This window comes from Atta colombica, unplaced genomic scaffold, assembly GCF_001594045.1.
Source record: "Atta colombica isolate Treedump-2 unplaced genomic scaffold, Acol1.0 scaffold32, whole genome shotgun sequence".
NCBI lineage: Eukaryota > Metazoa > Arthropoda > Insecta > Hymenoptera > Formicidae > Atta > Atta colombica.
The window spans coordinates 1,946,935-1,958,343 of record NW_017259426.1 but is presented as its reverse complement, the minus strand read 5'-3'; the positions used below and the strand labels follow the sequence as shown (position 1 = coordinate 1,958,343).

Genomic DNA, 11,409 nt, shown 5'->3' with positions numbered 1-11,409 from the left:
GTTCTCGAAGACAAGCGGACATCTCTTCCGCTTATTGTGGACGAAAAGAATTTATAGTTTGACGTCTCATTTTATTAAATTAATGATCTCTCTTTTTTCCGGTAATTTCTTAATTAAAAAACAAAATCTTAACGATTTCAAACATTCCAAGAAATGACAGTTCGTCAACAGTTAATGGTGGTGATCAGCGTGGAATTTAATTAAAAGATCAAAGATTCGAGAATTCGCATGAGCTTGCATGCGAATCATATCTCAATGAATCGACTCAGATACTCGATGTCTCAGCAGTTCCTCCCGCGATATTTTCCACGGCCATTTTCTTACGGCGCCGCGTCAGATGATAATTCCAACAATTAGATCGCGGCTATACGTTACGTGCTTTTTCCGCGGCGAGGATGGCCAGGAGGAAAGCAGAAGGGGGTGCCGGTGATACCAACGGGGATGAGGAACATGGCCGCACGAGCTAAACGTCTCCACCTTTTTATTGTGAGCGCCAGAGGCAGAAGGCAGAATGTCTGTCCATTGCGCGCGCGCGCGTGCGTATATGTATATATTTGTGTATGTACGTGTGTACGCGTGCAAAACTGAGAAAGAATAAGATAGAGAAAGACGAAATAGGGGAAGCAGAATGAGAAAGAGAAGAGAAGGACAAGGAGCAAGAGATGGGAGAGCAAGAGGAGAGAATTCTGCGGAGGAGGCTCTCGCAACCACCACCTTTCTGACTGGCTGACTGGTTATGGAACAGTCCTCCTGCACACTTATTCTGTTCGTTGTGCAGCGGTAGTCGCATTTATTTATCGGCGGTTGCTGCTGAGTGGCGCTAGCGTGGCATTTTAATTGCGCTCTTATACCATCACTGGACCACTCTAGGGTCCTTCCCTGAGGTTTCCATCCCTCGATTTGTTTGAGCGAGCATTTTTGGTACCTCGAGTACCATAAGTTATATGTTATCGCTTATTTTAAAGCGTCTTTCCATTTCCTCATCATCATAACGATGTCGATTGCGGAGAAAGAACGCCAATTTATTTCTTGCGGAATCATTTAATTTCATTGGGTTAAACATTCCAAACAGAGAAAAAAAAGAAGAGAGAGAGAGAGAGAGAGAGAGAGAGAGAGAGAGAGAGAGAGAAATTATCTGTAAATAATACAAATTATATCAAATTATATATGATTTTTTTTAAATTAAAATCTATGAGTCCAGGGTAAGAAACACATTTCAATAATAAAAAAAAAAGAGATACATAAAGAGCTACAGGAAACTAACGATGACAAACTGCGTATGTATTGAGTAGGTTAAACTAGCACGCCACCGCAAGACACAACATTTTTATATAATTGCTCCCCTGATACGTTTATCCTGCTATACATTCTCGTATCTCTTATGGGGCAACCATCTTTCATCTCGACCAAGCGTAGTACGTGTATATATATCTCTTTCTTCCTCTTCTGCCGCCTGCCTATTCGTGTTCGTTGTGCGTAACCATCGTGCACGCGTGTGCGCGTCCTCGCGTGCCTCCCCGAAGACCTGTGTCCGGCGTATTTCAGCCAAGTTATCATCGCCAGATCTACAGGGACTACGCGAGAAATTATTTATTAGCGCGGGACACCTCCTTCGTCACCCCCGAGGGAAACGGAGCTCTTCCGCGCGAAGCGCGTCGTAAAAAAGATTAACGAGCGTCTGACCAACCCCGCTGACGCGACGAGAGCGGCGGCAGCGAGAAGAAGAAACACGCGAAATCACGCCGGAAGATACCCGGCCACTGATGATGAGGAAGATGCCCTCTGAGCCGGAAGACGCACGTTAATCACGATTTGCAAACGCGATCAAGCCAATCAACATTCCATTTGTACAAATCGGACCGATGATACATCGCATACTATGCTTTATTAATCCTATTAACGGATTAATTGATAATGATTTTAAATGTTTAATCGTTAATGTTATCTTTTAATGGCCATTTAAAATAGTCTACTATCCAACTATCCAAGATTTATAATATTGTAGTCTGACATTAGATTGATACCGACACAAGTCAATGCCCACACAAAAAGAACATTTTTGCTAAAATATCTAAAAATTTAAGTTGATAAAGATCTGAAAATAATTTTCCTTGAATCATCAAAATAATTATAGGACGCTCGAGCTGATTGCTAAAATATCAAAATTTTTTGCAGCGTTTCTCATCATGTTTGAATTTTCTGAACATAATTATTTTGATATTGAATAAAGTTATTTTCAGATCTGTATCTACCTAAATTTTTAGATACTTCAGCAAAATCGTTCTTTGCAGCAGAATTGTAAATTCGAACGATTTTGCTGAAGTAAACTACATTGATTTAAAAAGATACGTGAAGTAGTAATACTAGAAACGCGATTGTGTATTTCAATATAGCATTTCGCCGCAAACCCGACTAGAAAATGTGTTTAAACATATAATGTAAAGAGCTATAGGGAGAAAAGATGAAAGGAGGAGCGAAAAGTTGTTTTATCTTGGACGCACATTACCTCTGTCAAGAATAGAAGAGAGAAGCAGGTAAGTGTGTAATATCGATCGGTGTTATACACCGATTGAGATTGACTACCACCGAGAGCTAGTGGTTTGATTGTTTAAAACGCTCTACTGCTTTGTTCGCGCACCCGTCAATCCCGGTAGAAGCGCATTATCGCCGATCGATCCTGTGAGGAAGAATTTTGCCGAGAAAATATTTGTCGGGCGTGTTCGGCATCGTGTATAAACAGATCGGCGTCGATGGAAATGCGATTGTGGACAGGTATCGAGAAAGATGTGTGGTAGTTTCCGCTGCGACCCTCAGAACTGTGGCTTTCTCGGTTACCTGTCCGGCCGACAGAAGAATTTTCCTCTATCATCTCGCACCTCAAGTCTTTCCTTAAGAGAAGGAAGAGAGAAAGAGAAAGAGAAGCAATCAAGAGCCGCTCTCGTACGACACCGTGGCTGCTCTCGCTGAATAATTCAGCAGGTGTCGTCCGTGAGAGTTTTGCCGGATTTGTAGCGCGACCGCGCGCCATTCTCTCGATGTTAACAGAAAAGGCGAGCGGCACGTAAGGAAACCCGAGATTCGTTCTTATTTGATTATTACGATTTATTTTCTGATTGCGAAATCGCAATCTATTAAATCGATTTTAATATATCGAGGGGTCGGAAATAAGATTTGCAGTGCATAATTTTTATGTTGAGCTTTTATTGTTTCTGAAAATAAAATTGTTTCGTTTTAGCGAGTACGAGAATAATGGAATGTTGTTAACACCTCTTCTTTGGTAAAGTAGATTGAATACGACATTCTAGTAACTATTTTGTAGAGCCTTCACGCTATTTAATAGAAAAAGAAGAATTAAGTATGTCATTAATTTCTTTTATATTATTTATTTTTATCTATTTTGTTAATTAATTAAATGAAAAATTATCAAAACAGCAATGTGTTGATCAGATTCAGTGATACTTTTATGAGATGTCTCGAAAATCCATCTTATTGTAGAAAGATTAATATTAACTTTCACGTTAAGTACATCGACTCCGATATACAGGATTTACTCCTTTTTACTTCTCTTACACTTTAAATTCTTTATCAATATCGTAAGACATGAAAATCTTCTTGTTTCTTTTACTCGCTAATACATATTTATGCAAATATCACTTGTCTTCAACTCAAAGTAAATATAAATAAACGTTGTTGGGCTATTACTCGCATCAGCAACCCTTAGATACAGCTCGTTACTCCCGTCACGCCTTATGTACCGCGTAAAATCCGACGCGCGGTTCGCGCGAGTACCGAAAGCTGTATTCGGAATACAATCGTATCTCACGCAGCCAGTTTGCCGCGTAATTTTCGCATACGCATGCGTGCAATACAAACGTCAAACTGGAAATGTATACGTGCATCAGGTTTTGACGTGAAACGCGGAGTCTGTGACGCTTATAAGCGTAACGTATTTGCATTCTCCGCTACCGTTACGCATTCTCCGACGCGAATCATCGCATCTGCATAAATATTCGCGGAGGTGGAACTGGAGTCGGATCATCCGAAGAACGAAGAGGAAATCGAATGGCAACCTCCGCGACGAGAGGCTTAATTTTTATTAAATACGTTTAATGCTAGCGTTTAATGGACGTACCACGCATACAGATTCTCGGAAGGCAGTGATCTCTCCACTTGTCGGAACGATCTTCTCGACGAGGCATTAAAAGCTCCCCGGTCGAGTGGCGTCACGGACTCCGATATGCAGGTGTCGATATGACTAAGCGCTGATTAGCGGCATGCGGACGGGAATAAAACGACCGGAAATATCATACCGTTTAGATTTCGCCAATCTCCCCTGATTTCTAGGAAAATCAACTCGATAATTCTCTTTTGATATTTATTATTGGATAACTGACGGAAACGGATTTTTTAATTGCAAGATATTAAAATAATTGATACACAAATGTGTAAGCAATGGGCCATAAATTTTCAAAATATGGAAGAGAGAGACTTTTGAAGATTGAGAGATCCTTAAAATCTAATACTGGCCAATTTAATACTGAAAGATAGTAACTAATTGCTTATTTTAAATATTAAAACACTTATTGTTCAATGCTTTTAGTAGGTATTCCAAATAAATAATTACTGTCTCTCACTATTAAATTGGTCAGTATTAGATTTTTGTAAGAAATTTTCACATAAAGTAATCGTAGATAACACCGTTAATTTGATTACTATATCTGCAATAAAAAAATACTTATATATATATAAATTGTTTGCGATGAAACTCTTGATAATTTTATTTCTTTTCTATTAATTTAAATAAAAAGTATATATTATAGAAGTCATCGTGAAAATAGTATCCCTCACGCATCTCATTGCTGTCTCATCGAGGCAATTTATAGCGATATTTTATTATCCCACGATTTACAGCGATTTTATGATACGCTATATTTTACGAAAGCAAAGATTGATTTTACTGACAGAAATATAAACGATGCGTCGAAAGATATTCTGATTAACCGACTCTCCCTATAAAGAATACTTTTTAGTTCATTATCAAATAGTCATATTTATCAAATAGTTCATCATTAATCTCATTATAGGCATTCTGTACGCGTATATCGTTACGGCTTACGTGCATGGAGCCTGGTTGTCGCCTTTCTCCTTAAGATAGATTCTGAAGGCGAAGAAAGACAGGAAGGCCATCGTCGTCGGCACGGCGAACACGGAGGGCGGGTTTTAACACGGCGAGCCCTTCCTCTCAACGCGATTCTTAGTTGGTCCGCGCGAACGAGGGTGATGTCACCGTGTCTGTTCGATCCGCTATCGCGAATTTTAATGATGGTGCAAATGTCTCGAACGAACCGGCGTTATATTATCTCGAGAGTTTAGGCCGGATGCGGGGCCGCCCACGCTTAGCTTGGAACGACGAGCCACCATTCCTCGCCACTACGCTGACTACTACCAACTCCTTGTGCCTCGCGCCTCTATGGAATTTCGGTCTTTGTCTCTCGGCAAAACGGTTTCCGTTCTGTCGGCGACCCCAGGTGAAACGGAAAAAAAATTCGGGACGAACGGACCTCTGTGCGCGACGATACCTCCACCGTGGCAGTCTCATGTTGCCTGTCAATAGCCGCAATTTATTACTTCTCTGAGTTCGTATCGGTTAACAAACTGGTATGAAATCTTGATGTAATGTGTGTTGTATTCTGTGTGAATTTTTTAAAAGAGGAGGCACCTAAATTTATTGTGCCTTTTTATCAATTTTACGTCTGCCGCCATAAAAAAAATAATTAATTTGCTATTCGACAATATTATTTTCGAAAAAAAAAACTGTAGGTAAAAAGAACGAATGTAAATGAAAATCATTATTCTCGATATAGTGACAACCGAAGTTATAAAATTTCAAGCGAGATCACGATGCACGATGCACGAAAGTGTGAATGAAAGAAGTGGAAAGATCCTTGCCCACGATCAGCACAGCTCCCGGTGAGAAAACGATCATGAGGTTGCTTCTATCACGCGATTCCACCGACTACTTCGTAAATTTCAATTTATACGCATGTTCGGTCGTCTTGTCCGACCGTTTAAGAACCATGCGAACGACATCACTAACGCGCGGACGAAAAGCAGGTGATTTTTCGTGTCTCGAAATGCAATGTGACATGCACATTAGAATATCAGATCAAGATGCGATTTGGACAAGTATATTAATCAATCGAATTTATTATCCAATCGTTTTATGTAATTGCTGGAAATATTTAAACAGCTGCGTTAATAGAAGAATGAATAAAAATACAAATAAAAAATTAACATTTTTTTTTAATAATGAAAGGAAATCCACTCTTTGAAGATTAATATATTCTTGAAAAACGATACATTTGTCAACATTATTTATGTGGAAAAATGTTACAACTATGATAAGGGATAACATAAGTTGCAGAAAATTTTGAAAATTCATGAAACACTCATAAAACGACAATTTTAAAGAATAGATTATGAATAAAAGTATAACATGTGGAAAGAAAGTAAAGTTATGCATATTCACCATACTAATTAAAACGTGGTTTAAATTTAAAACGCGATTTAAAAAGAATTTTAAAAATGCTGTAAAAAAATTTGTCAATTTTGAATTGTCACTTTTCTATTAACGCAGCGAATTATTTAGAAGAAAAGGACTGATTAAAAAAAATCCATCCCGCCAGAATTCCACAACATAAATATGCAGCAAAAGGGGAAGGATAAAAAGCATCGTTTCTTTGTGCAGGTACTGAGAGAAATGCAGCAATTCGCATCGTCGCGCTTTCTCTGTTGACGTAGCGTTTAATCAAGACCGAATGTTTTACGCGCGATCATTAAAAGTGGAATAGCTCGTGTTATACTTGAATACATAAACCTGTATGGCAATATCAAGGTTTACGCCAGTTTTATTTAAATAAAGTTTCCGTCACAACCATAGCACCTGGCAACCTGGTCTTCTATTCTAGATTTCCGCTCCTAGAATTGCGCCACGATTCTCGCGTGTTGTTTGTCTCGAAGCTGCAAAAAGCAAAAAAATGATCTCACTTAGAACTCTTAGAAGCCTGCGGAAAGCAGTAACGAAGTCTCGCGATCGTAACGCGATTAGAAAACTAGTATCGTTGTCATCGTCGTGGTCATGAGCTGGAAACCGTGACTATTTGCCACTGTGAAACTTGTAAATTAATAAAACGATCGATAAGACGACGTGTTACTAGCATTAACGGTGTGGCTATAATATTTGTTACTGTTGATACGGTCGACATAGATGTAAAGTTGTCTGATAAATAGCGCTTTATTATTTACGATCGAGCTTGTGCGAGGAATTTGTATTGACGTCGTTCATTTACAACAGACACAGAATAATTATGCGATTTTGTTACGGTTATATGTCATGTTAAAATAATATCTTGCGATGTAACATATTGTGAATTAGCATGAATAATATCTGAAGACGAACATCTGGAATCCAATATAAGAATGATCGATATATCGAAATTTTTTGCAAGTTTTTATTCTAAAATCAAATTAGTTTTACTTGGCTTGTATTAACAATAATAGTATGATAAGATGATTAAGTAGATAAATTATCGAGTACGATGACGAGTTTTTTTAAACTATTCTAAATGTATTTGTCAATTAATAAATATAAATTTACAATATATTTACAATTGTTTATAGAGCTTAACATCCTTTTCCTTAATATCTTGTCATATTATTTTTTATTCTATATAAGAAGGGGAAGAAACATAGGTAATTCCGGAGTGTCTCATGCAGAGGACAAAGGCGAAATATCGGTGAGCTTAATCACGCAGTGACGATTGGATGGGCCGTATAATTAACTGTCTAAAAATACGTGACTCTCAAAGAGCACGAAGCGCCATATCATTTGGAATTCAGAAACCGCCAGATGATCGTCGTTAACGTCGCTTTGAAGATCATCTTCTCTCTCTCTCTCTCTCTCTCTCTCTCTCTCTCTCTCTCTCTCTCTCTCTCTTTCTCTGCTTTGTGCAAATGGTGAATTGCCGCGAAGTCGAGCTCCGCGCTTTTCGTCTCCCTCGTTGACGGACAAACGGACGGACAGTCTCGGACGAAAGACACGCGAAGAGACGGTGAAAACGAGGAAGAGGAGAAACGAACGGAAGCGAGCGGACGATAAGTCGGGCGAGCGGTGGCGTAGGCTGTCTAACGAGCTCCTCCGAGATGTGGACGACGTTCTTCACCGTGGTCTTCTCTCGTTATCCGGTGCTTCGTATGTATACGTACGTGTGTGGCGTAGACACACACGACATATGCGCCTGGCGCGACTGTTAAAGGGTGACTTAATCACTACGTCGCATCTCGAGATCGGACAAAAATCTGCTATTAAAGTACGTGCGTGTGCGTACGGCCCGTCCAACCAAACTGTTCCGCTGATTCTCATCGAGATTACCGCGCTTAAGGACCCTGCTAATTGCATCTCGCGCTGTCGGACAGACTTCGAAGATCATGCGGCAAAGACGTATGTCATTAGGGGGATTTTAACGTGACATAACACATGGCTGATTACACGAGGTGCTGTAACTCTGTAATCCCGCTTGAGGGTCTTTCAGTAAATACATCATCATACAGTATTTTTCTGTGTGCGGTTAATTACACTTCGATTGCGGTAGGATTTTGATAAATCAGATTACCTTAAATGAACAGAAGAGATGAACAGAAATCGGAAGGATTTTCATAAATCAGATTACCTTAAAGGAACTAATATATGTCAAACAGTATTACAATACATCAAAGAAACATTTATTAGCGATTCATTATCGTAATAAGGTTAATCCGCGTGAAGAATATCTATTCTCACGCAGACGATATTCTGCACATTCATACCATATTCTTTTGGCTCTTGATAAATTGATTCCAGGTAAAAGAGCGTTCTCGGCACGCGGTGTCGCGCGCGAATATGCGTTTCTAGGCGAGTAATGATGGCGGTCGGTCATTGTCTCAGGTATTATCGAGGCGGGCATCTCGACGCCTCTTCGAGTTGCGGGGGCGGTCAAGTCCTTCTTTCTCTTGTACCTTGTGTCTTCCGTCTTCTCATCTCATCGTCGTCGTCGTCGTCGTCGTCGTCGTCGTCGTCGTCGTCGTCGTCACCATCGTTGTCGTCGTAGTTGTACCTCAGAATGAACGGATGCACCAGTGGCGAAGAAAAAGGTCTCTCCTATCTCGATCATTCTTTTAAGGCGCGAAAGCACGAAGGTGCAACGACGCCAACAACGCCGACAGCGAACGACCGACATAGAAAATTATAAATAATGACGAACCTGTAAATTCACATTCTATTTCAAATTCTCTCGATGATTCATTGCTTGATGACAAACGAGATGAAAGAGGAACAACGAGATAAAAGAAAAGACTTGCATCGAGAACAGATTCTGATTTGTTTGCAGCACGATTAATACTAGAATTGCTGGTGATGTCATTTTGGCTCCGTTATTGTTTCAATTTTCTTTTCTTTTTTGTATTAAGTATACAGTATATTAAAAATGTATTAAATACAGTATATTAAAAATGTATTAAATATACAGAATATTAAAAATAAGTAAATACAATATAATAACAATTCTAATGACACGAATAATATCAAAATATAATAATTCTTCCATAACCGAAAACAAGAATAGAAGAAATTATGATTTATTGGCATCTTTGGCTGCTTTTGTAGGATATCATGACGGTTAATATTAAAAAGATATCGAGGAAGCTGATATACGGAGAGAAAAAAGGAGGAAGGAAGTAGCATAACATTACATTTTATTTACGACATTTGGAATCTTTTATCTCTTTCAGGAAAGCGAGAAAACTAATATTACTTAACGCAATTATAAATGGATATACACGCGTACGGTAGCCAATGTTTGGCGCAGCGAAATCTGCAATGCGGATAATATCACACACAACCCGATTACGTGCAACTCGTATCTTCGTTCGTTATAATCGGCGACCAAGATAACATAGCCGCGACACCGAAGAGACATGGTGCGCATGTTGCACGCGCACAGATGCAGTCTCGACTTTGAAGACACTCCGATGCCTTCCACGAACGTCCAGAGTGTACATCTCCTTAATGATCAGTTCAGTGTATCGCAACGGATAATCGTCAGATCCAATGGGAAGGAGAGATGCACAACAGTTCTCGTTATCGCGTTGCCTACGTTGCGTGCATCGGTACGCGTTTGCCATCGTCGAACAGACATTGACACTACGCACTGTCAATTCGATCGTCGTCTGGTTGTGATTATAAATGTATTTATATCACGCTTTGGTTATAATACATTACTCTTATCGAACGACAAATGTGTGGTGTTGCTGACACGTCTTATTGTTAGTTCGCCTTCCCGTGAAACCAGGCTTCGTTTTATTTCGGCCTTCTTATATCGACTGACCCTGCTACTTTTTCCTCCGAGGATAAACTCTCCTTTGTACACGCGTATGGTTCGTCGTAACGTAATCGGATCCCAACCGGACGCTATGAATGTGACCGAAGTTATAATACTGCTTACATTTGTTATAAGTAGCGATGGTATGTATGGTTAGATCATTCTACGTACCGTGATATGTCTCATAATGTTCATGGCCGATATAACGGTTAAGGCTAATCTTAAACTGTCGGGTCTTGCACACACTAAAATTTACTAATAATAAATAAAAATTTTAAGCCGATATAGAACGATTTATTGAAATATTTAAAAATTTAGCTATAGATATGTACAAAAATAATTGTGTCCTCAAGATAATTGTGTAAGACACTTAAGTATGAAGATAAAAAGTTTTAGCAATTACTTTGAGAGTCCTACAAAATTAGTTGGATGGGCCAACAAAATTATTTTTTTAGATCTGTATCTAGCTAAATTTTCAAATACTTTAGTAAAATTATTCTTTTTGTGTACATTCGTATATATTTGTTTTACTCACTATTTGTACATTCATTTCAATTCTTTTAATTTGCTAAAATTATTACACGAATGAGCCAAAAAAACTTGAAAGTAGTCACTTTTCACTTGGTGTGAAAAGAAAGATAATTAAAAACAAGTGTAGTAAGATTAACTTTGTCTTCTTTCTGAGTATATGGCAGTGCAAAGATAAAATACTTTTACGGAACAAGCATGTATTCTTATCTTTTCAGGCATTCGCGATGATCGGGCACCGAGCGTACCTGAGGAGGTATTCGAGACTCTTGTAGCCGGTTCTACTTGAATGGGTTGCGGTACTGTACCATGACGATGGACAGAGCGCTAAAGGCTGGATAGAAACGCGTCGCATCAAAAGAAGCCGCCGCGCCACGATATAAAGTTACCGATTCCGCTATAGACTACGTTATGTCTTTAATAGTTTATATTGTGTAACCCTGTGTGTGTGTGTGCGTGTGTGCGC

At 39.2% G+C, this 11,409-nt stretch overlaps 1 long non-coding RNA gene across 2 annotated transcripts in view; it reads left to right on the top strand.

The window, feature by feature from the left end:
* The window catches only part of LOC108690388, a 315,031-nt gene that overhangs the window by 153,086 nt on the left and 150,536 nt on the right, over window positions 1-11,409 (top strand). Inside the window, exon 4 of one of the 2 annotated variants that reach the window (XR_001931880.1) lies at window positions 11,162-11,223. The exons of the other annotated variant lie outside the window; for it this stretch is intronic. This is a non-coding gene — a long non-coding RNA (uncharacterized LOC108690388). Of the gene's footprint in view, window positions 1-11,161; window positions 11,224-11,409 lie in introns of those variants that run through there. 2 annotated transcript variants of the gene reach the window in all.